Source organism: Pelodiscus sinensis, chromosome 2 (genome assembly GCF_052426305.1).
Source record: "Pelodiscus sinensis isolate ZL-2025 chromosome 2, ASM5242630v1, whole genome shotgun sequence".
Lineage (NCBI taxonomy): Eukaryota > Metazoa > Chordata > Testudines > Trionychidae > Pelodiscus > Pelodiscus sinensis.
The window spans coordinates 109,669,780-109,694,472 of record NC_143053.1 but is presented as its reverse complement, the minus strand read 5'-3'; the positions used below and the strand labels follow the sequence as shown (position 1 = coordinate 109,694,472).

Below are 24,693 nucleotides of genomic sequence, written 5' to 3'. Positions count from 1 at the left end.
TGCATGTAGTCTGTTCACTTATGGGCACATTATTGCCATAGAGATCTTGACAATGGGGAAGTGTTCAGAAAAAAGAAAAAATACACACACACACACCCTGCAAGCTTAGCTATCATGTGAGGCTGGAACACAAGTGTACATATATTGAAACAGTGTAAGCACTAAGGCACTGATTTAGCAAGGTACCCCAGAACACAACTAACTTTTAAGTGCATGTGTCAACACAATAAAGAGATAATGAGACAACTCAGATGTTTAAAGTGTGTAAGCATGTTCCTAAACTTGCTACACTGGGGCCCGAGAAGGAGGTGGGAGGAGGATTTATTTAATGTGGTACAAAAGTGCATATGTAAGAGAAATGGGCTGTAAAAAATGTAGGCTAAATGTCAGGAAAGCCCAATGGCAGTGGTAGATGCCTTATCACATGGGGCTTTTAGAACTAGATTAAACCTCATGCTCTTGGTTTAATAAGGTAGCAGTAGGCTGGAGGGGGTTGCCAGTTGGAGAGTTTGTTTGTTTGAATGTGTTGCGTCTAAAAATGTAGACCTCAATTAAGCCATACTTTCATCTCTGTTTTAAGTTACAAATGTTATGCTTTGCCCTTAGCAGATGGGGAAATTGAAGGAGAAAGGATAAGTGACAAGTCTAAAGCCCAGGGAGTAGGTCAGGACTGTATTAGAAATCTGGGGTTCCTGATTCCCAGTCTTATGCCTGTCTGTACATCCATCCCATAACAATTGTGTCTAAGAACAGGATAAGATCTCCCTCCACCCCAATAAACACGCAAGTTTTAATGGGAGCTTGTGTTGTGACAGATCAACATTCGTCTCTCACAATGTCATATTCCATGTAGAGCAGAAATAAAGGTGAGGTAATTATAAAAGGAATGCGAGCTCTGTTGTTTTAAATCCAGAGTGAGTACCAGCTAATACAGTGGTGGGCAATCTGCAACTTGTGGGCCACATGGAGCCCATCGGGGTTCTATATGTGGCCCACGAGACCTTTTGATTACTGTTGCCCATGTACAGGGTTGCCACATTCTGCTGGTTTCCAGTCATATAGTGTTTTTCCTACCAGTATTACTAAAGGGACACAGACGTAAAGCAAGGGCCCGTGAAGTGAGGTGGGTGCCTATTGCACACAACACTGAAACTGAGAGCCATGCACTCCCTCTGCATTCAGTCAAAGCGCTGCTACGGTTCAGTCGGCACACCCCGCAAACTCTGGGCGCACAAGCGCCGTTAGCAGAACTATCCTATCCCGGGAGATTGTCTTGGTTACAATAATCCTCCTGGCCCAATAAGGTGAAAGAAGGCCACTTATGCAGCCCATTCACTAGCCTAGATTTTCCATTACCATTAACTTGTTAAGCATGGTCATTAATCTAGATGGAGTGGAGGAGCTGGAAATATGAACTGTGAAAGAACTGTTGCGTCAAACCACCATCCGTGTGACTTTTTAAGATGTGAAAGAGGAATGGGATAAACAGTGATTCCAAACAGTTTATCAAAAGCAATAATTACACTCCCAAACAGATTTAGGGACTGTACAATGGACATTAAATAAGAGATCATTATAAGCATTGCGGGAGTGCTCTCTCCCTGGCCCATACTGCACAGTTGTGGCCAGAAGGGGCACTCAAGCTGGACTACTCCTGCTATAAAAGGGCAGGTGCCACTGGTGAGGACTCTGCCATCCTGGAACTTGCTCCTCCCCTTCATCTAAAATAGCTCAAATTTGGTGACTTTCTGGGCCTGCTGCAACAGACACCTGCTTCAGAGAATTGTGAGCTGCTGGGGGGGGGGGGGGTGTTTCTCATGATGATGTTGGTGACTCTATAGGTGCCTGGCTGAATTCCTGTTGAAATTATTGCTTTAACACTCCTGAGAGTGTCTTGTATTACTAATTAGATGCTAGGATACTTAGAGCCTTCCATAGGCATCTTTTTATCATTTTAAATCCAAATGAGTCGATGAACAAAATAAGTAGCCAGTGAGAATAAGCCTTGGAGCAGTTCAAAGTAACTTGACAGATATGACTGGGGAAGTCCAGCTAGAGAAGGGAGGTGATGTAAAACACCTGATACAGGAGGGGAATGTAGGCCAAAGGGTGGGTCTCTGGCATGCTGGTCTATTAAAGGGTAAAAAACAGGCAAAACTGAAGAAATGATGGGCACTTTAAGGTCAGAAGGGACCATCGTCATCATTTAGTCTGACCTCTTCCTACACATTGCAGGTCACAGAATCTCACCCACCCATTTCTGTAACAGTCCCCTAGCCTCTGGCTGAGTTACAGGAGAGTAAGATGTTGTCTTTTGTACAATAGTGATTTAAAAGTAGTTCCAAAATAGTTTAGGGCTTGTGTACACATAGTCTAGCATAGCTATTCTTTTTTAAAATCACACCTGCCTAAGTTCCAAATAACTTTCATTAATAGATAAACCCTTAAATTTTTGCAGAATTTTATACTGGGGCTCATTTTGCATAGCATGTCTGTTGTTTTACCATGACTTTCTGTCTCTTCTGTTAATGCATCTTGTTTTACTATAAACTAGGAGGGTTTAAACTGTTTGGTGACTTCACTCAGACTACACAGAAGAAATTAAAATATATTGTAACTTCTAAAGGGAGGGAATTATATTAGGGTAGCTGGAGTCTACTAGATTCAGGGCTTGTCTTCACTACAAAGTGAATCAACACTGCAGCACCTGAGCCACTAGCAGTCAATTTATTGTGTCTGTTTAGACACAGTAAATTGACCTCAGAGTCCTCTGGTGTTCCACCAGAATGAGAAGAGTAGCTGGAATGGATGACAGAGCAGCCCCAGACAACCTTATCATGTGGCAGACACAATGGTAAGTACGCTGATTTCAGCTATGCTATGAAGTTGTATAGGTTAGATTAATGGGGTGTGAGGTGTAGTGTATAGACTAGGCCTCAGAATCCTTTATCGAAGAGTTCAACCTAAAGGGTTTTCTCTCATAAGGTGTCCTACTGTTGGGGCTATGATCTTGGTGTTACATGAGTAATTCCTATTGGACTCTGGTTAAAAACCAAGCTTAAAGGGGTAAGCTGACACATTCACACCACATTTATGTTGTGAGGGTCGAGCCCTGATTGAGTTTTTCTTTCAATAGCCCTCACACTGGCTACTTTTGTGAATTTTTGTGGGTTTGGCGGTAGCAGATTTATGTTGTATTGTACCTTGTTGGGAATAAAATACCATATTCTTTTCTGTATACATGATTCTTATAATTCTGATCTTTCTGGTTATCAGTATGCTACCTATTGCTTGTTCTATCTGACAATGTAACAAAAATACAGGTACAAACTAGAAATGGGCCTGGACCAAAGCTGTTGTGGATCCCCAACCTTCTAAGAAGTCTAAGGCAAAAATCCAGATCTCCATGTTCTGACAGAATTTGGTAAACTTCAATTCTCAATTTGGATGTGAACATCACAGTATGGGCCCAAATTTGTTTTTTTTTTTTAAATAAAAGTGTATATAATGAGGTTTAGAAATTGCTATTTGTGTATTTTTTTATCAGCAAAAAACATGAGGATTTCTAGTACTTATGTGGACAAAATGTACACAGTTGGTTGCTGGGTTGACACAATGGAGCATAACTCTGAAAGTCTCTTAGGTCAATGATCCATGAAGTAGGAAAGATTTGTTCGATAGACCAGAACAGCTCCATTGGAGCCATTAGGGTCTATTGTGGCAAAAATCCACAATTTCAAAGTACTAGATCTGCTCAGACAGGTGAACTGTGCTTTTTTTTCAAAATCAATATGCTTATCTAAACATGTACAGTATTTACTAGACAGCCTGTAGCAGGCTTTAGAGCCCATATGTACTGTACACCAAAAAAAAAAAAAAAAAGTTAAAAATGCCAAGTGTTATTTCCCAATGCTAAATATCAGATAACTAGCTGCTAATCTAATCTGTCTCAAGTAGATTATATCACTAGAAAGAGACAGAAAAACAGGCAAGAGAATTTGGAGATAAGAACCTCTGTTCACATGGTATGATTTGATCAGAGGGGGCTATATGCCTCAAAAGAAGGACCTGAGATGTGTAGCTAAAATCAGTGAGAGCTGGCATTCCCTAGCTAAAATCAGTGAGAGCTGGCATTCCCCAGCACTTTTTGGGGATGATCAGTACTGTGCAGTCTTCAGAAGTCCCTTTTGTAAATGTAAATGACTACTGATCCTTGTTAACAGGCTGGCTTGACAGGCCTGTAAGCGAAAATAATAATTTCCACAGAAGAGGGACAACAAACTTCCCCACTCTGTCCTCCCAATGTGTTTTAACCCCAACGGAGGGTCTACTTTTTTTTTTTTTGCTTAATAAGTCCTTTTTTTTTTGGCCTCCCCCCTTTTTTCCTTTCAACAGAATTTGTTTCCGGTGCTTTTTTGGGGGGGAAGTTGGGAAGTTTGGTATTTTTGTTTTAACCATCTGGCAACCCTATTTACATAGATAACTTTCCACTAGGCTCTGGATTGAAACCATCAACTCACCTCATGTAGGACATAGTGTCTAGTGACTATTCACTATTCCTGCAAAATGCTAAAGTGCCTCCTGAGAGACACTGAGTATCCTCAATTGACCCTCACTCCCATTGACTTCAGAGGGAGTTGCACTTGCTCAACATCTTGCTGAGTAAGGATCTTGCCTGGATTTGAACCGCACCTTGGCTTTGGAAGGTTCTACATCTCCATGGCCTTTAATAGGAGCCAAAGCCACTCCTCACTTTTCATAGATTGTCACAAATTTTAAGTCCAGAAGGGCCCATTGTGCTCATCTAGTGTAACCTGCAGCATTTCACAAACTATAGAGCACCTAGCAATTCCTGAATCAGTTCTAAAGACTTGTGACTAAACTAGACAATATTCTTTAAAGAGACATCCAGTCTAGATTTTAAAACTTACTAATTTCCCACGGAAAAATATCCCAGTGATTAATTATCCTTACTGGGTTTTTTGTTTTTTTAGGAAACTTTATTTCCAGTTAATACTTTGCTAAACTCAATTTAGGCCCAGTTAAGCTACAGAGAGGGGTGTCCTCATAGCTTCTTTTTAAAACTGAGAGAACTAAGAATAAAGCATTCTTATACCTAAATATTTCATTACACATAATATGTAGAATGACTTATTGTTCATAGACCTCTGCTATACCTAAGTGCAATGGGTAAGATAAAGAATGACAGCCTGAACTTTGAATTCCCTTGCTTTTGGGCTTCAGTAAGGGTATGTCTACACTACAGACGTTAGTTCGAATTAACTTTGATAGGCGCTACACATGCAAACCGCTAGTTCGAACTTAATTCGAACTAGCGGTGCGCTTAATTCGAATTAGGTAAACCTCATTCTACAAGCACTAACGCCTAGTTCGAATTAACTAGTTCGAATTAAGGGCTTTGTAGCCACTTAATTCGAACTAGTGGGAGGCTAGCCCTCCCCAGTTTTCCCTGGTGGCCACTCTGGGCACCACCAGGGAAACTCTTCTGTCCCCCTCCTGGCCCCGGAGCCCTTAAAGGGGCACGGGCTGGCTACGGTGCCCGTGCCAGGTGCAAGCCTGCCAGCACCCAGCCAGCAGACCCTGCACCTGGCACGGCTCGAGCCGACCACCCACTGCCACCCAGCCCTCCGCCTCTTCCCGGGACCAGGCTGGCGGCTCCCGGGAGCCTGCCCAGGTCCGCAAGAGGCAGACGCCCGCCTGGTCTAGTGCAGACATCGTGGACCTCATCCACGACCTCCGCACTAGGCACAGGAAAGTGGCCATCTAGGGCAGGAGAGCTGCCAGCCTGACCACCCAGGAGCAGGTTGGCATGAAAATCAAGGTGGTCCAGTGAGACTCCCGACCCTGAGCCCTGAGCTTAGAATGGCCGTACTGGGTCAGACCAAAGGTCCATCTAGCCCAGTAGCCTGTCTGCCGACAGCGGCCAACACTAGGTACCCTGGAGGGGATGGACCGAAGACAATGACCAAGCCATTTGTCTTGTGCCATCCATCTCTAGCCTTCCACAAACAGAGGCCAGGGACACCATTACTACCCCCTGGATAATACCACTCTATGGACCCAACCTCCATGACTTTATCTCACTTCTCTTTAAACTCTGTTACAGTTCTAGCCTTCACAGCCTCCTGCAGCAAGGAGTTCCACAGGTTGACTATTTGCTTTGTGAAGAAGAACTTTCTGTTGTTAGTTTGAAGCCTGCTACCCATTCATTTCATTTGGTGTCCTTTAGTCCTTCTATTATGGGAACTAATGAAGAACTTTTCTTTATGCACCCTCTCCACACCACTCATGCTTTTATAGACCTCTATCATATCCCCCCTCAGTCTCCTCTTTTCTAAGCTGAGAAGTCCCAGTCTCTTTAGCCTCTCTTCATATGGGACCTGTTCCAAATCCCTGATCATTTTAGTTGCCCTCCCCTCTCCCACCCTCTCTCTTCCCCTCTCCCACCTTCTTTTCCCAGTCTCCCCGAGTTTTGTTCAATAAAGAGAGTTTCTATTTTTGAACACACGTGTCCTTTATTTTGTACATCAGGAAGGGGGGCTAGGGAGGGGTAAGTGGAAGGAGGGGAGGGAGGAATGGGGTACGAGCCCCCGATGGGGAGGACTGGGCTGACGCTGCAGGCTCCTCGAGGTGGAAACTCTCCTGAAGCCCCTTGATTGATCCCCCCACTCTGGATGGCAGCCTGCGTCAAGTGCAGCTGGGCTGATGGCCGAGTGCTGTGATGGGCCGAGTGTGGGCACTCAGGGCTCTCCAAGCCAGGACTGCTTTGCAAGCGGGGAACCCCTGAGAACTGTCTGTCCGGGGTGGGGGTCGGGTCCCTTTAAGCGCAGCCCTCGGCTAGCCTGAGGCAGCAGCTCCACACTCTAAGTCCTAACCTGATGCCCTGCCGGCACTGCTTCCGGCCATCCTTAACCTCAGTTCAGGGTCCACTCAGTGTGGACATGCTAGTTCGAATTAGCAAAACGCTAATTCGAACTAGTTTTTAAGTCTAGATGCGCTAATTCGAATTAGCTTAGTTCGAATTAACTAATTCGAACTAAGTTAGTTCGAATTAGTGCTGTAGTGTAGACATACCCTAAGAGTTTTGCCTGTGAAGGACTTAAGGATTTACACTATATTTTTCTCATTGAGTAGTATTGTAGTACTACATATTTGCTTACTGATTTATGAATGCTATGTTCTCAATTCACTCAATGTTCACATGAGATGCTTTTGCCTTTAAAGAGGCAGTGTCGGTTTTCTGTGACTTGCAATTTAATATTTTACCATCTGAAAACAATGGCATTTAGAGCTCTGAAGGGACAATTGTCAGTATTTGAGTTGCGATAAGGGAATATGTTTAGATTTTATGCTAGCGCTCAATACAATACTAAAAGAATTTAGTCATATTTTATGAGGCTCCATGTAAAGTAAAAGAACATATTTTAAATATTTGATTTATTTAAGTCAGCTACACATTTAGGTTTGTTGAGGGAAAATTTATATTAATTGGCCAGCTCTAATCTAAATTATGATTTCTGATTTGTTAAAGCTCCTAAAATAACTTACATCAACTGCATATGTCTGTGCAATAATAATAAAATTGCCTTAGTAAAAATTATCTAAATATAAGAGGGCTAAAAACAGACAGGAGGTAGATTGGACAGTCACGAGATAGTTGGAATAAAAACATCTTACTTAAGCCAAAAACATGGCAACCAATATTTTCTGTTATAAAAATATTTGAGATTAATTTGTTTTTTTTAAGGAAAGCTGTCTGAAATTGAAATGAATAGCAGAAGTTCTCTATTTATTCACAAACCAGAAACAATAGCCAAAGCACAAACCCGAGACCCTGCTATACACCAATGCCAACAAACCATTGCTCTTATTCAGAACTCTGTTTTTGCTGTTGGAGGAGAAATATTGTGTGTTTGTGCTCTCTTATGCTAACCTCCACCTCGATCATGCCTGTTATCTGAAGCATAAGCGTGTGACAGCTCTGTGAAGTGGATTACTACTGTCCACTAGAGGCTGTAATGAGACTAACAACGTCATTTTATGATAGACCTAAAATTTAGACTGCAATAATAAATTATTTAAAACTTAAAGATGTGCTGAGTGTGAAGAATAATCATGGGTCTGCTTTTCTGGAAGGAGTTGAAATGGCTTGTTCATGTTTGAATTTTAAAAACTATATTAAAAAACCAGTTGTCTTATACCTCTCATTCTCCCATTTGTCATTATTGGATATGTAAAATATATACACTGTAGATGCCACATTACAACCAGTATGTTGACACAGGGTTTCTTCTGGCACTGTGTATCTTACTTGTCAAATTGATTAATATCCTCCAGTCATGAATGAATTCAGTAGGAAGTCATATCATCTGTAGCATTTCATAAGCAGTAAATAAAGTACCTAATCTCTTCAGATGTAGCCTGTTCTGGTCTATAGAAGTTTATATATTGTGCTCATTCCTTTGGTATCTGAACACCTTCTAGTAGTAGTGCATTAAGCAATTTGCCTAACATCTGTCATATATAAACACACACTCACCTACTACTGTGCTTATGTAAGAGAGGCAAGGTCAAGGAAGTGTGCCTGGAACTTGAAGTGGAGGGTGTTGAGGCTTGTGGTGGCCCTTAGGTCTTGGGAGAAATAATTCCAAAGTCTTGGACCAGCTTCTGAGAAATCTCTGTCTTCTGCACAGACAAAGCTCTGTCTGTTGTACTGACTATAATAACTTAAAAAACAACAAATACGCTACTAGCACCTTAAAGACTAACAAAACATGTAGATGGTATCATGCGCTTTTGTGGGCACAACCCACTTCTTCAGATGGCAGGAGTATTAGAAGTCCAGATTCAAGAATAAAGGGAACGGGAGTGGAGGGGGGGAAGAAGGGAGGAGAAGGAGAAAAAAAATTTAAAAAGAGACAGTGAGTAGATGGTTCAAATAGTTACAATAGGCTGATAAGAACAATTAGCACCTCCGTTGTTTGGTTGTTAGGTTAAGTCATAGGATGTGGAAGATAGTGTGCGAGCCAGCTGATGTCCTTATACCATTGGCATAAGAATTAAACTTGTAAATGAAGTTAAGTTCCAATCCTTCCCTGTGTATTTGGCTTGTGGAACTGGCCTGAAATAAAACGGTGACTTGGAGATCCATTAATGAGTGGCCAGGTAGATTAAAGTGTCCTCCAACAGGTTTTTGTGTATTGCCTTTTTGGATATCTGATTTGTGTCCATTAATTCTATTCTTGGATCTGGACTACTAATACTCCTGTCATCTGAAGAAGTGGATTGTGCCCATGAAAGCTCATGATACCATCTACATGTTTTGTTAGTCTTTAAGGTGCTACTAGTGACTAGTCTATTTGTTGTTTTTAAAGTTATTCCTGTTAAAGACCAACTCGGCTACTCCTCTGAAGTACTAACTATAGAAAGTTCCAAAGAGCCAGAGAAGCAAACCCTAAGTCTTCATCCTGGAGTAGTTAACATTCACTTTCTGAAGCAAATGACTCTGCCTCCCTTGAGGTTGAGGTCTGCACTTCTTACTCTATCAAAACTCCCAGCTGAAGTCGATAGGGCATTTTGCCTGAATAAAGATTGAAGGATTAATCCGGCCTTTTGTGCCAGTTGTTTGGAAAGGTCACATTATGTCCCTGTCTCCCAGCTCCTCTGCATTAATTAAGGGTTCTTGTACTTCGTGGTAACTTGGACATGTGCTTTGTGGCAACGTTCCTGGTTGCTGTGGAGGCTGGAAATTCTGCTGCAGCTTTTTTTTTTAATGTAGCTGTGTAATACATCAAATATCAAAATTAACAATGCAATTAGTGCAATAGCTTATTTTAATATTAAATTCAGTTTACTTTAAGCAATCTTCCTATTTTGGGGTTTTTGTATGCTAAAGGTTTTTGTGATGACAGCTTATAACTGCCCTAGAGAATTTCTCAGAATATGATGAAAGAGCAGCAGCTAGGTAAGGAGCTGTTGGAATTACTGCTACCTAGCAGTTTCGATTTGTGGCACTTCCCAAAAGCTGCTTTAAGGTTGTCTGCAGACTTAGGAAGACAACACTGCATCAATTTATGCGTTAGTCATGAGGTCTAGAAATATACTGAGAGATTTAAGAGCTGGAGTCACAATTCTGCAGCAGAGTTTCTCAAGACTGATCTTACCATGAGGCAAACTGAGGCGGCAGCCTCAGGTGTCAAACTGTAGGGAGGCGGGGGGCAACACTAGGAGTATGTCTAGACTACATCCCTCTGTCGACAGAGGGATGTAAATTAGACATGCCAACATTGCAAATGAAGCGGGGATTTAAGTTTCCCGTGCTTCATTTGAATAAAAATGGCCACTGCATTTTGCCGAGTCAACAGTTTGTCGGCAAAAAGCGGCTGTCAAGATGGGGATCGGGTGATAAAGAAAGCCTTTGTCGGCCAATGCTGTAAACCTAATTTTAGGAGGCATAAGGGATTGGCCGACAAAGGCTTTCTTTGTTGCCCGATCCCCGTTTTGACAGATGCTTTTTGCTGACAAATTGCTGAGTTGGCAAAACGCGGTGGCCATTTTTATTCAAATGAAGCATGGGAGATTTAAATCCCCGCTTCATTTGCAATGTTGGCATGTCTAATTTACATCCCTCTGGCGACAGAAGGGTGTAGTCTAGACATACCCTAGGACTCAGAGTGTAGAAAATTGTGTCTGCTGCTGGTGCATATGTATTCTCTGTGCAGTATCATGAGAGGAGTAAAACAGGAAGAAGGCAGAATTGAGAACTTTCAAAGTTTTGGCCCAAGCAAGAGGGCATGGGGCCATCATTTGAGCTCCCCGCCTCAGTTGCCAAAATGTTGTGGGCCGGTCCTGGCGTTTCTGCAGCAAACTGTGCAGCTAAAGAATAGAGGTGTACACCGGACTCACATTCATCTGCTGCAAAGGAGGAGGTTGCTCTGAGTTTGCTTCAGCTTGAATGTGGCTACTTTTTATCTGCGTGTGCCACACCTATTGGCAAGGTGAACATATTAGAATGAGAGATTCCTTTCTGCTGAAGTAACACCCTGAACTAGAGAAATGAAAAAGGTAGCGGGAGCGGGAGAATACAGCACATTCAAAACTGTGTCCAGCTGAAGGGGCTGAAATATCATTAGAGGCAGTGCTTTAAAGTGTGTTTATGGGATGAAGGATTGCAAGGGATTGCAGACCCAGTCAATAAAAAAAATTGTTTTAATCAAGCCAGATCACTGTGGGGGGCATTTTAACCACTGCCCCCCCAAAGCTGCTTCTCCCAGATTATAATATACCTTTCCCCCCCACACTACACTTTTCCAGATCACTTTAAGAATTGACTAATGCTTTCACTTGATTTTCAGTAATCCACAGTCTCTCTCCCTCCCTGCCTTTGATTCAATCAATGAATCTTGCATTAACAGGGTGAGGATGATGTTGCTGTCTGCTCTGCTGCTGCTGTTGCAGATTCACTGCTTTGAGGTGCTGAGTTGCATGTCTGTCCAAATGTCTTGGCCTGTTGCTGTTTCTTTTCCCCAAAGATCTCATTAAACAGAAAATGTCATCAGGTTACATATGGACTCTTAACTAAAGTTTCAGTCATTGTAATAATAAAGGATCCTTATGCCTTGTAAATCTATTTTATATGGTATACACTATTCTATTGCCTATTGATCAAAACCATTGCCTCTTTGAATATTTTTATTATAATCTTTTCAGCTATTATGTTACAAATATACCGCATATTTCTTTGTATAAGGAATTACCTTGCAGACCCATCAACAGAAACTGACAGTTTAGAGTCATGCATTTTTTTACATGTAGCCACTGGTGCGTGTCTACACTAGAGAAGTGCCATATTATAACTTGTCCAGATGTAAGTGAACTGGTGCAAGTTGCAGAGTGTCACCAGTAGTCATCCCATTCTGGGTACAAACACTACTCTGGGACCATGCACAGCACTCCTTACAAGCATTGCATGGCCTGTGGATTATTGCACCTATCCCACAAGGCCCAGCACAGCACCCTGCAGCATATGCATAATGTTCATAGTATACAGGAGAAATTTATACCTGATCACATTTTTGGTTTGTCCCATTGCCCACTTTGAATGGTTTTGTTTTTCATCAGAAACTGCTTGTGCATTGTGAGGGTATGTTGCAACCCTGGCATTGAAACACACTGGTAAGTATGCCTCTGACAAGTAAGCTTATGTCCAGATGAATGTTAGTCTTTAAGGTGCCAGAGAATTCCTTGTTGTTTTTTCAGATACAGACCAACACTAGTTAATCTACCTGTCTGATATTGATAACTTTGTTCCTAGTCTCCCTTTGTGCTGATCCAGAGGTGAAGTGTCCAAGGTTGTTCTTCCATCCTAAGCAACATGTCAGTGTGTCACCTTACACATCAGTCACATTTGGCCCAGCTACCCCTCCATCATGATGAAGGAGCAGCTGGGCCAAATCTGAGCAAGTGGCATAGTGACCTGGCACACAGGGTCATGGTGCCTCTCAGGCTTGGCCCAATTACCCCAGCATCATGACTGGAGGGGACAGACAGGCCAAAATCTGTCACTCTAGGCAACTGCCTAGCTTGTTTGTATTTAGAAAGGCATGTGTCTTTATATCCTCAAACACAGAGCTTTATCTCAAGCTGTATCAGCTTATGCCTTTAGTTCTGAAGGTTCCCTGGTTCAATCTCTAGTGTGTCAGCTAAGAGAGACGCTCTCATGCTATGTCCTCATGTGTGCTGATGCTCAGGCACAGAGACATTGTTTCTTTCAGGACCCACTGCCTTCATACCTCCTCCCACCTTGCGTCCTAATGTTCTAGGAGGTAAGGAACTTGATTTTGTCACTTCTTCAAGAATATTTTTAGTTTTGAATTTTGCTATTCTGTTCCTCTTTGTCAACTGAAGTCACAAGTTTCTTTCTCTTCTGTTTTCTTCTGGAAATCATAGACAGGAGTGATCCAGCCCAGGGAGTTAACAGAGAAGACATGCTTTTGGGTTCTTCCTTGCTTCTGAGCATATTATTCTCCCACCCACCGCTTGCGATTTATAGTAATGGGTCTGCTGAGGCCTGTGTCATTTCTTGAGGGGAACAGAACAGTGGAACAAGTGGAGGCCGGAGCCTCATGGAGAGGTAAGTGGTAAATTGCTTTACTTGGGGGAATAGTTGGAAGAGGTTCAGCCTCAGGATAAGTGTAATCTGCATAGTGTGTATTAGGGAGTCCAGAACGTGGTCAACACCTAAAAGTATCTGGCTATACAAAGTCCACATCTGCCTGTGTTCTTGCCGTGTAATAAGGGATCTGAGTAAAAGTCATTTGGGGTTTGATTTAGGTGGTAGGCATCTTTTTCCAAGCAACTCCAATAGGAACTGAGGATTTGTCCCTGGAGGAATAATACTAATTAGGAAAATGACCCCCTCAACTCCTCACTGAGTGGCTGATCTTCAGCAGTCCCTTAAATTAGCACTCTCTGCCACTTCCAAAGGACAGCATGCAGGCATCTCCAGCAGGCTCTCCTTTGATCACTTTCATTATTGTTGACAGAGTGCTATGAGATCCCCATGGACATGAGGCGTTAGAGTAGCACAGGGGTTTTCAAACTTCATTGCACTAGTACACATTCCAGGAACCAAACCCTGAGCTTGCTTGAGCCCTGCTGGTCTGAGTAGGGGGACCAATGCTACAGTCTGAGCCCAGGGCTGTCCCGGACGAGGAGGGGGGGGGCATGAGCCTGGGGCAATCCCTCCCCCACTGCCCCAAGTGTGGAGCCCAGGGCAACCCCTATGCTGCAGGCTCCACCCTGTCCATTCCACGAGCCCAACCCCTGCTCTACACACTTGTCCCCTCCCGTGAGTGGCAGCAGGAGTCACTCCCCACTCATTCTGGAAGTGGGAGCTAGAGTGGCCCTGCAGCCTGTTCCGCCCCCAGCCTGCTGTGCTTTGCTTCTCTGCGGCAGTGGGCAGCAGAGTGCCCTAGGGCCAGGGCAGTCTGCTTCGTACTGCTGCTGAAAAGCAGAGCACAGTTGGCTGGGACAGTGCAGCCTTGTGGAGCAGAGCAGGCTGCTGGGCTGCTCTGAATCCTGCTGCTGCGATGAGTGCGGGAGAAGGGGGTGACCCATGCTGCCCACCCTGCACAAGGCTCCCCGGTCCCTCCTGTCCATAGGATGGTTGAGGTGGCCGCCATGGGGCTCCTCAAAGCAAAGGGCCTGCCACCACCAATCGTCCATATGGGTCTGCCTGAGTCCCACCATCTCAGGCTGGTGTGTGCATGTGTGCGGGGGGCTGGGGGAGGGAAGACACAGCCCAAAGGGCTTCAGCCTTGGGCAGTGTGGCTTGTGCTTCAGCACTGGCCTCAGGAAGTATAATCTGAGCCCAGGTGACCCATTAAACCAGGGTCACAGTCCACTTAGGGGTCCTGAGCCACAGGCTGCTGAGTATTTTTTGTAATTGTGCTTTTGAAGGCAAACGTTGCCTTTAGAGAGTGTGTGTGTGTGGGGGGGGGGCAGCCTCACCCCCCCCGCAATTCCCTCCACACACATCCCCGTCTCCTCTAAACTGGGAAGAAGCCCTGTAAAGGGTTAAGCCTGGTTTGGCCCGGCTCTGTGGTGCGTATGCAATAATCTGTGTGGCTCTCTTGGCCGCCTGCCAAAGTGTTGCCGTGCCTCCTCCTCCTCTTCTCCTCCCTTCCCCCGTCCCTTTTGCATGAAGTAGGATCCTTGAGCTGTTGCAGAGGCAGCCAACTGCTCCATATTTGGCTTCTATTACACATTTACATACTGGAGAGAAGAGGGAGAGAGCGCTGCACCGCAGACATCATTTCTACTACAGGCAGTGGTGGAGACATCCAGGACCTGTGTCACTGCAGGGGGAAGGAGGAGGGAAAAAGCAACCAAACAAACCAACATCCCCCCCCTCGCCTTGTGATCAGCTAGCAAGACAGTGTGTGTGTGTGTGTATGTGGAGTCCCGCTCTGCCCCCATCTCCCCTGACACTTGGCAGTAAGTGGCTTTTTATTCCTTCTCTGCTTTTTTTTTTTTTTTTGCTTCTCTCGTTTCGATTGGAACCCCCCCCCCCCGGTGCTTTCCAGCTGGAAAGAAACAGGGGGGGGGAGTGGACTGCACTCGCCACCCCACAGAGGGTGCTTCAGCCTCCCTTACTGCAGCCCGGCCCGACCCCCCAGCTCTGGGAAGCCTGGAGGCCAGAAAATGGCTTGGCGATCCTGGGGGGAGGGGAGGCACATTGGGGGGGGTGGTGGCTGGAATGCATCGCACTCCGTGCATGCAAGCAATGTCCGGGGGGGGGGGAGAAGGAGGCAGGGGGAAGGAGGGGGTACAGGCACGGAGACAGCCGTAGCCCCTGGGTCTGGGTTGCTTTCAGTCAACCTCCTTCCCCCCACCTCCCCCCCGCGCAACGGGGAGGAGAGCGGACGTGTGTTTGCGCGTTGGGGAGAGGTGGCGTTTTCAGGCTCGCTCGGCTGCTGCCGGGCTCTGGCCGCGGCTGCCCCGGGTGCATTAGCCGGCGCGCAGGCGAGCGAGAGCAGCTGGAGTTTTGCGCGGCGCCGGGTGTGTGCGGGCTCCGGGCGCCGCCGGCCGGCCCGTGCTGCGCCGTGTAGTACGGGCTGGGTCAGGCTGGCTGCCGGAGGGGTGAATGAAGCGGGGAGGCGGGGGAGGAGGCGGCGCTGGGACGGGGAACGCGCTCAGCAGCGGACCCACTACGCTGCACTCACGGCCCAGGCCGGCTGGAGACACCAGCAGCTGGCACTTCCAGCAGTGAGTGAGGAGGGCTAGTGCCGGGGGGGCGGGAAGGTCAGGGGAGGCCTGGGTGTCCCGTTTTCCCCCTTCACACCGTCTGCAGAGCCTCTCCTGGTCTCATCCTCTTCCAGTCCCTGTAAGAGAGATCTGGGGCTGGCTAAAAGCAAAGAGACCATTTAGCTCCTCCAGGAGGGGATTAGCAACAGCCTCTGGTGCTAAAGAATTGATGTGCTTATGGCTATAACAATAATTTGCTCTTTCCATTTCTGACGGTGGCTGTGGCTGCTGCTGCATTTTTTTATATACTGCGTTCTTTTTATTATATATAATATATATTGGATAGATGCATTGCTAACCCCTTGTTAGGTTTCATTTTTAAATAAAACATCTTAATAATCCTTGAATGGCCTGTATCTACTAAGTACATGGGTATAATAAATTACAAGACTGTTAGAGACCAATCTAAAATGTATTAGAAAATGTTGGCTCCTTTAGTAGTAGTGATGATGGTAAAAAGACAGGATTGGGAACTGGTTCCATGCCACTGAAGATGAGGGAAATTACTGAAGAGTAATAATAGAAAGAAAACAAGTCCGAAGCTGGTTATATAATGTACTATGTGGATAAGAAGAACGATGAGCTATTTTTATTTTGTTTACGGTATGCTGTGCAATAGGGAGGCCAAACTGCATCTCTCCCCTGTGATCCTGAACTCCGGATACAATTAGGAAAAATTGTAAGCATTCCTTATTATGTCCAAGAAATAAACATAATGATGTAAACTGTTGTTCCTTACAGATATTCTTTATGCACAAATAAGGAATTGTGTAGGTGGATGACCTTAGTTTTTGAAACATATTATATTTCATATGATAAAGAAATGCATAGTTCATAATGCAGGCTATACTTAATATTAATGATCATTGTTATATATGTTATGCAGTATTGGTTAGTTACATGTCAGATGTGTTCAGGTATAGCCAGTTACTTTGCTGACATGTTAGGGAAGTCAAGGTCTTTTTATTTTAGCTTCTGATGTAACCTTCAGTTAATGGAAAATTTAGATTTCATGTTAATGTAGCTCTGTTTGGTTGGATGGCGAAGACAGTTCAGTTTTATAGCTCTGTGGAGCAAGGGTTATGAATGAGGGAGAGATAATTGAGAGTGACAAAAAATCAGACTACATTTATTTTTGAGCTGCTGAAAGGTACCTTTTTAATAGTAAGTTATGATTTTATTGTATTGCCCTCAAATGTCTTCATTAAAATGGCCCAATATTTTCGAGGCAGCAATTCTTTTACATGGGTGGCTTTAATCTCATCATCATTTATGGAAGGCAAAGGTTGAGGGTTCTCTTCAACTCTGTCTGTCTCTCTCTCTTTCTCATCCTGTATCTACATGTCAGTGCTATAGGTTTTCAGTGCACTTACTCTAGCCCTGATCAGTCATGTAATTAGATCAGGCTGCCATGGTAACAGACAGTATTCATCGTCCATTCAGGTGTGTTTGTCTTGTGACTGGGCTACCTCAAGCGGCGTATGTACAGTATTTATGCTTTACAGCCTGTACATCTCACTTCTGTGTCGTCTTGAAGAATATTTAAGCATATTATGACATTTCATAGCCACTTAACTTTTATGAAAGATACTTCTGAGCTCTTACAGCACTGGCTGGTCAGATTTTACATATGTGCAGAGTATGCAAATATATTTAGTTTATGAAATCATTCTACCAGTTCCACATGTGTTTATTGTTAATGAACCAACAAATGTTTTGTTAATTGTAAAAAGTCTTTCCCAAGCATATCTGAAAGCTTCTCCTGCAATATTGTGCTTTTGATTTGTTCAGTGTTTAACTATTTGAAGGCTGAAATCATATGTATGAAGTTGTGAAAATGTCACCATTGAAAGGCCCCAAACCTGCCATAAATTCATGCATAATGCTTAACTTTGCATGCTCTGATTAGTATATTTTAAGTCAATGATAATTCACAATATCATTATCACTTAATTGATAGTTTATTAAGTTAAGCATGTCCATAATTCTTTGTAGGATTAGGGCCTTGAATGTGTTTTATATGGTAATTGAATTTCCATTTTTCACCTTGGAAAAAATTAGGGCATATATACTGTAATGAAACCAACTAAATACCCACGGCTACTTTATCTGTGACAGACTCAATACTGGTTAGTTCGTTTCTGATAATAGTAACCTCTTTCACATTTGTTTTCAAACTACTTTAAAAGATATTTTTTCATCATAGCATACAGTTGAAGGCCTTTTGCTTCAGTGTTTATAATGCATTTTTCTCCAATGTAAAAAGTGCACTTTAAGAATATAAATAGCTTCCAGTTTGTTTGCTTCTATTTAAAAATACATTTTGTCTTTAATGTCAGTGTTTGAATATTACACTCTTAAATCAGTCTTCTAAGAAATAATAGATTTTTATTAAATGGTCAGAATTTTGCTCCCAGTACTGGTGTAAATCTGTAGTGATTTTAGTGGGCTATGTTCAAAGTAATGGAGCTCAAAATCTGGCTTATTATGTGAACTCTTTATTACGCTGGAATGAGAGCTTCATTTGAGTAAGGACTGTGCTCAAGGAGCTGGTGACCTGCCTAACTGGCTAACAGCTCAGTCACATTTCACATTGAATTTAGACCTATGACTTTAATGGCTTGATTCTGAGCAGTGATGATACCCGTAATTCCCAATCGCTCAGTATTCCACACCTCTCAGGATCAGGCCCTTAACTGCTGGAGTATAATAGTATCCAAAAATAATATAGGCATTTTAATAGCTTTGATGTTAGGTACAAGACTGGAGTAGGGAAAAAGAGGAGTAATGCCTGTAGTATGGTCAAATCTTGTACTGCCTGCCAGTTCACAAGCCCAGCTGCAGTGTAACTGAGCCTGCAGTTTCTGTCGGTCTGCCAAGCAGAGGAGTTTCTTCTCATGGGGAAATTCATGAACAGTTTCTCATTCTAAGTGCAACTTTTAGTGCACTAGCTGATTTGGGCTTTTTTGTAAAATAAGGGTGCTGTATCATTAGCTTTGACTAGCGTTCACCATCCATTTTTGTTTTGGGCCTAGGTATGGAGGGGGTTAGAAAAATGGGACTGGAGAAACTCAAATAACCACACAAATTAACTCCTGCAGTTTGTACGATCCTTTGTACTGCATCATGCTTCTTATACAAAGTATTTATAATGGTGGTGCACAGCACTGCAAAGTAAATATATTTTAAAATGCATTATATTCATAGTTGGGACTTGTGGAAAAGCAGTTTTTCCCTGGACTTCATGATAAAAAAGCTTGACAAAAGTGGCCTGATTTTAAAGGATCTTTTAAACCAGGCCTGAATTTCCTTTGCCTCCAAGAATTTTTTTTTGTAATCTATCCGATAGCCTTGTTTCATTTAAATTATTTAAAAAACAGATCTTTAAATGCAGTCAATTGAAAAACAGTTAACTACTTGAAAAATGAAAATGGTATATATTAGCAATATAGTTAGAGAGTCAAATCTCAGGACTTGATTCTGTTCCCACTGAAACTCAATGGCAAAACTTTCCTTAATTTCAAAGGGAGAAGGAGTTTCTTATTTTATTGCCATTCATATAGCATAATGCTTTTGCTGTAGTCTGCAAATAGGAAGGGAATGCAATGGTGTATTTTGGCTTTAAAAATGTGTACCAAAATTGCATACATGGTCTGAAGTGTACCCTGGTTTCAACCATGCCTTAGAATATGAGACAGCCCACTACGAAGCTGTTAGCTGATCATACAGGTTTTTGAGCGTTTAACTATTGTGGGAGATTGTGCAGGTACAGGTCATGCAACTTAATCGCTTCAGAAAACAGCTTTACTTGGAGTCCTCTGCTCATAGTGCTGTAACCAGGTCTACGTTAGCAAAATCAAAATGTAACGAGCATGAGAAACAGAAGTACAGCAGGTTTGGTACAAGTAAGTATTGCAGACCCAAGAAATGGTGTGCTCTATGCCAGTGAATTTTGGATTTAAGACATTTGATGCACTAAGCTTTTAAAAGGGAAAATATTGCTGTGGTCATTTAATTTGATCTTATGCAGAACTTCGAGTGAGACAAATTACTATATTTATCTTTGGATAGAGAGAACAAACACACAAAATGTTTTTGGGCTCTGATGTTATATGCATATAACATATATTCAAAAGTAATACATTTTTTAAAATGTGGAGAAAAAATTTAAGGTGATAAGATTTTGATATAGATGTTTAGATTGCATAAGTTTTAAAAAAATTAACTCTTCAGGAGGTGTATTTGGAAGTTAAAGAAACCGGACAAGTAGATCTGATTTCTTCTTGAGCTTAGTGTATTTGTCATTCAACTACTGTATTACCAAAATAGTTGTAGGGGAAAATACAGTAATGTGATAGTTAGCTATTCATAGTTTTGTATTCTACTATGTGCATGAATGTATAATTAACTCTAATCCGAAAAAACCCCTCACTTTAGCACAAACTTAAATTCTGCAAGTGTTTTGCTGAATAAGGATGGATTTAAGTACTGGCATAAAGTTAACATGTGTAAGTCCTTGGATGAACGGGGCCATAAGTATGATTACAAACTCAAACACAAAAATGCCTCACGATGGAGGAATACTAGTCCCGCTAAAGAGTGACAAAAACATTTGGTGAGGTGCCAAGTGAAAAAGCAAAACATATTTTGTTTGATATGGGATGTCAGCAGAATTGTGATGCTGGCTCCTATGATTTTTAATGATTAAAAATACAGAATTAGAAAAAATATTGCTATGATAATATGCTTTCTGCTCATAATGTTTGGGAATTTGCAGTAAAATGCATTAATTCCAGAATGCCAGGATTAGGACAATTGAACTGGGGAAATGCCACAAAATCTAATAGTTTTTTTCATCTAGATCCCCTTAATATGGTCTGCTATTTGGATGTTGCCTCTCCTCAAAAAAAAGTATGCTGTGCTGCCAGTGAAGACTGTCATCACGACTAATTTATGTTTTCCAAACTAACTAATATCACATTTTGGAAAGAAACTACATATGGAAAAATGGGCTGTGCTTTCTTCCACATGTATATGGCTCTTAGACCCAGCCTGCAGTGGGCAGATGTGCACGGTGGCATAGCTGCTGGCAGGAAGAGATGCTAAGGGTGCCCATGCACAAGCACACACAAGGCCGGGTACACATGAGTCCACTTCTGTAGTGCTTTCATCTAGCTTGTGCATGAAGGATTTGTCTTTTTGGAGATCCATGAAATGTAGATATTTTTGTGTTTCGTGAAGTTCTAATGAGGCAGTGAAGGTCATAGATGTCCCTCATAGGGTCAAGCTGGTGTAAGATGTAAACTACAGTGACCAACGTGTTTTTGGGGACAGGCTTGTTGTCCTATGCCCTGATATTTACTCTAGTTGGGTCACTTGTTGGAAGTGAATTACCATCCTCCTGTCACTCAAACTCACACAACACTCTAATCTTTTGATGTTATCGACCCTCAGTAATCTGAATGATTCTTTTCTGGATTGTACAATCAGTAAGCCCTCCCAATCTTCACAGGAATAGTTTAGTAATTGTAAGGTCACTGCTAAGTTGGTTGTTTTTTAATAGATTTTTTTTGTTATTTTGGTTTTCATCTCCTCAGCCTTTGGATCAACAGTCACGTTGCAGGCAAAGCTGGATGAGGAATCAGTTAAAGCTGTGAATTTCTTCTTCACCCCCCCCCCCAAGGAACAGTGACAACCATCATTTTGTCTTCACCATAGATGCTCTGTAAACAAGGTGAGGATTTAGTGTTTTTTATTTCTCTCAAGTATACACAGTCTGTTCTTTCTTTTGGCAAACCAGGACGCCATGAAATGTTTTTATAATTCATTTGACACAGAATTATTCTGTGTCAAGATGAACAGGAATGGGGGTGCTTTAGAAATAAATAACCATTGTGATTTTACCCAATCTGAGTCCCAAAGCTCTGATTTGTAGGATGCTGTATATCAGATTGGTGGTTCTGATGCTCACTCCTGGTCAAAATGTATGTGGTGTGATTATGGGATGAATGAAAAGATTTCACCCTTTGACCTTTGTCATAAACTGCCATGCATAAAATAATAGATAGCCATCTTGTACTTTTATAGGTAATTACGTTGTGGGTTGTATTGCCTGCAGACACTTTGTCTTTTTCAAATTCCAGATTCCCTCCTATGTGGAATCTGGCATGCAGATTCTCCCTTAAAATCAGGGCCAGATTAAGGTGGGGGTAACCTATGTAACCGCCTGGGATGCTGGCCTTGGGGCAGAGGGCTGCACTGGGCTTGAGGTGGTGTAAGGTATTCAGGAGTGTAACAAATGGTGAGCACTCCTTATTTGGGGTTCATTTGATGTAGGGCTGGCCCTGCTTAAAGCCATGGATAACCATTCATTAGTGACGTACCAAAGTCTTTTTTTTAAACCTTGGATAAAGCAGTGTTAACTCTCATGATTTTTATTTCATGTCTCATAATACTTGGTGATTTGTTTATGTCCTACGTTCCTGCAGTGGTGTGATTACAGGACAGTCTCAACTTTCTTTTTATTTTTAAGAGGGAAGTAAAAAAGAAAGTTTCTACCTCATATGTTTATGGAGAAGAGCTTGAAAATGTGTTGAACCTTTAGGTGTCAATCAGTCTGCAAATAAAAGGAACCCAAATGTTCTTTCTTAGTTGAGTCTCATGTTTTTTAAGCCTATCTCATGTCCCTGACTCATGCATTTTAAGTACTTAGAATTGGCAACCCTGCTAATGGTAACAGAAATATAAAGGTTGTAGGAAGAAAATAGGCTGTTCTTTTAAATAATATAGCAAATTAAGCTGAGGAATTAAATTCAGAAAGTGAAAGTATGTTTTTTGTTTTTATTAAAGACAGAAAACTAAGATACTGTGGCAGTCTGTTGAGGAAAAGCTGATGAGAGAGTCTCTGTAGTGAAATAACTTTTTAATGTATACAGTATGTCATAGTGAAGTGTGCAGTACATCAATTTACATTTTATTATGACTGAAGGATGGAGTATTGTTCTTTAAAGGGAAGTGGTCTAAGCATGTAGTTGCATGTAAAGGCATGTCTCTTATAGATGACAATAATCATCTAGAATGGAGGGGCAGCTTGTAATCACTACATCTCTGGAGGATTATTCTTTTTGAGAATTAAATTGCCAGATAAATCACCCTAACACATTTTCATTCTTTCAGTTTCAGAAAATTTACTTGATAGCAGATGTTGACTTGGAGATCAGGTGGAATAAATCTTTTTGTCAAGGCATTAACATTTCCACCAAGCTCTTCGTTTGTCCAGAATTAGCTCAGGTTTTGTAAAGTTGTTTTTGTTTAAATAAATTATTACTACAGAAAAGGCTCCTAACTGATAGTTAGAAGGCATAATGGTTTATAGCACATTAATCAAATTGAAGTATCTTCTGAATGACCATAATTGTATTACCAAAAATGTACCGTGAAGTCATCTTGAATTTTCTAGCAGCTGATATTTCCTATGATTACATTAAAACAATTATTTAAGTATACATTTTACATAAAAATAACCTTATACAGTATCTACTGCAATTGATTCTCAGCCATTGGCATACTACAAATACACCAAGTGCTTAAGGTGATCTTAATAGACCTTAGAGAAAATTTGTTTTTTATTGTTAAAATACAATGAGCTTGTTTCTCTAGTCACATCAGTTTTACATTGGTGTACCTCCACTGTCTTTAGTGCTTACTCCTGATTTATTCCAGAGGGAGATCAAAATCAAGCCCAAGATGTATCGGAGTAAATAATATAAAAGTTATCTAGATGAATGCTGTCTGGTTACAGACATTATCCTTGTCATTTGATTTAACAGGGATACCCACAGTTGAAAATAATGGAATGCAACCCATGCAGTTCTGTAGTGCAGCCATTAGCCTTAGACAAGTTTCAGAGATCAGATATGAAATGTATGCTGAGACCCATCGCTCTCCTACTCTAGCATTTTACCGAGGATGAGGATGGTTGCAGTCTGCTTCACTAAATGCAAACTAGGTGGCATATGGCACGTTCTCATTGTCTTTCATACAGGAAAAATATTTGGGCACCTTTGAGTTAACCCAGATCAGATCCTGAAGTCCTTACTTAAGGCTTAATTGTACAGACATATACACAGGCAACTTCACTCGCATGAATAACATTATTTGCTGCAGTGAATAGGATCAAGCCTTTAGTTCTTACTGTTCTTTTTAGGTAAGACTCACATTGACTATAATAATCATTTTGCCTGAATACAGATATCAACATGAGTAAAAAAGGTGATTAAAATATTATTTTTTAACCCTAACTTGGATTAACTTTAGCCAGAACTATAAAAACATTCAGAAAGTTATTGCTTGTTTGTTCAGAGCATGCATTGTTCCTTTCAGGTAGGCAAATAGCTCTGCTTCCTTTTGAACAGTTGTGTTAAGAGAATTTTGTTTGAAATGTTGGACAAGTTCCTTTTAATCTTTTCCACTGTTCAATTCATGTGATATATATTAATCATATTGTGACATCTAGTTGACTCTGTAATAACTGTCCCACTTGCAGCAATCCGTTTACTGTACTTTCTGAAGTTTCATTAACTATGGGTATATGTTGCTTAACATGGTATCCCTTTTACGTAAGATATGTTCAGCTGTTTTTAAATGTGGTGTGTTTCTAATATATGCTGAACACTCATTACAGCTTGTTTATAGACATACCTTTCTGTATAAATATAATTTTAAAATCATTTTTAGTAAGAGGAGAATGATGTGTTTTGTCTGTATGGGGAAAGTATTATGCCCCCTGCTGGCCATTCAAAAGTGCAGAGTTGCTGTTTCCACTGCCTGGTTCTGCGTTTTCTTTTTCTATGTGAAGGCCTGTAT

General features: G+C 41.9%; 1 protein-coding gene across 20 annotated transcripts in view; it reads left to right on the top strand.

The window, feature by feature from the left end:
• Nucleotides 1-12,997: 12,997 nt before the first annotated feature.
• The window catches only part of ATXN1 (ataxin 1), a 291,336-nt gene continuing 279,640 nt past the window's right edge, over nt 12,998-24,693 (top strand). For 5 of the 20 annotated variants that reach the window (XM_014579569.4, XM_075921217.2, XM_006135182.5 and 2 more), the window contains exons 1-2: nt 14,695-15,018; nt 21,441-21,562. The gene's annotated coding sequence lies outside the window, so the exon portion shown is untranslated. Of the gene's footprint in view, nt 13,154-14,692; nt 15,019-15,336; nt 15,583-15,640; nt 15,790-16,447; nt 16,508-21,425; nt 21,563-24,693 lie in introns of those variants that run through there. The other 15 variants (XR_016348853.1, XR_016348852.1, XR_016348854.1 and 12 more) reach the window with 12 other exon arrangements.